Here is a 700-nt window from a genome sequence, read left to right on the forward strand (position 1 = left end):
TCTCCCACATTCCCCCCCTCTCTCTCTCTCCCACATTCCCCACTCTCTCTCTCTCCCACATTCCCCTTTCACTCTCTCACTCCCACATTCCCCCACTCTCTCTCTCTCCCACATTCCCGTTTCACTCTCTCTCTCCCACATTCCCCCTCTCTCTCTCACTCCCACATTCCCCGTCTCCCTCTCTCCCACATTCCCCCTCTCTCTCTCTCCCACATTCCCCTCTCTCTCTCTCTCCCACATTCCCCCTCTCCCTCTCTCCCACATTCCCCCTCTCCCTCTCTCCCACATTCCCCTCTCTCTCTCTCCCACATTCCCCCCCTCTCTCTCTCTCTCTCTCTCCCACATTCCCCCCTCACTCTCTCCCACATTCGCCCCTCTCTCTCTCACTCCCACATTCCCCCCCCCTCTCACTCTCCCACATTCCCCCTCTCCCTCTCTCCCACATTCCCCCCCTCTCTCTCCCACATTCCCCCTCTCTCTCTCTCCCACATTCCCCCCTCACTCTCTCTCTCTCCCACATTCCCCCCCCTCTCTCTCCCACATTCCCCCTCTCTTTCTCTCCCACATTCCCCCCTCTCTCTCTCTCTCCAACATTCCCCCTCTCTCTCTCTCTCCCACATTCCCCCTCTCTCTCTCTCCCACATTCCCCCCTCTCTCTCTCTCCCACATTCCCCCCCTCTGTCTCTCTCTCCCACATTCC

This window comes from Chiloscyllium plagiosum, unplaced genomic scaffold, assembly GCF_037043375.1.
Source record: "Chiloscyllium plagiosum isolate Xiang-an unplaced genomic scaffold, Cpla_swu_hap1 HiC_scaffold_104, whole genome shotgun sequence".
Taxonomy (NCBI): domain Eukaryota; kingdom Metazoa; phylum Chordata; class Chondrichthyes; order Orectolobiformes; family Hemiscylliidae; genus Chiloscyllium; species Chiloscyllium plagiosum.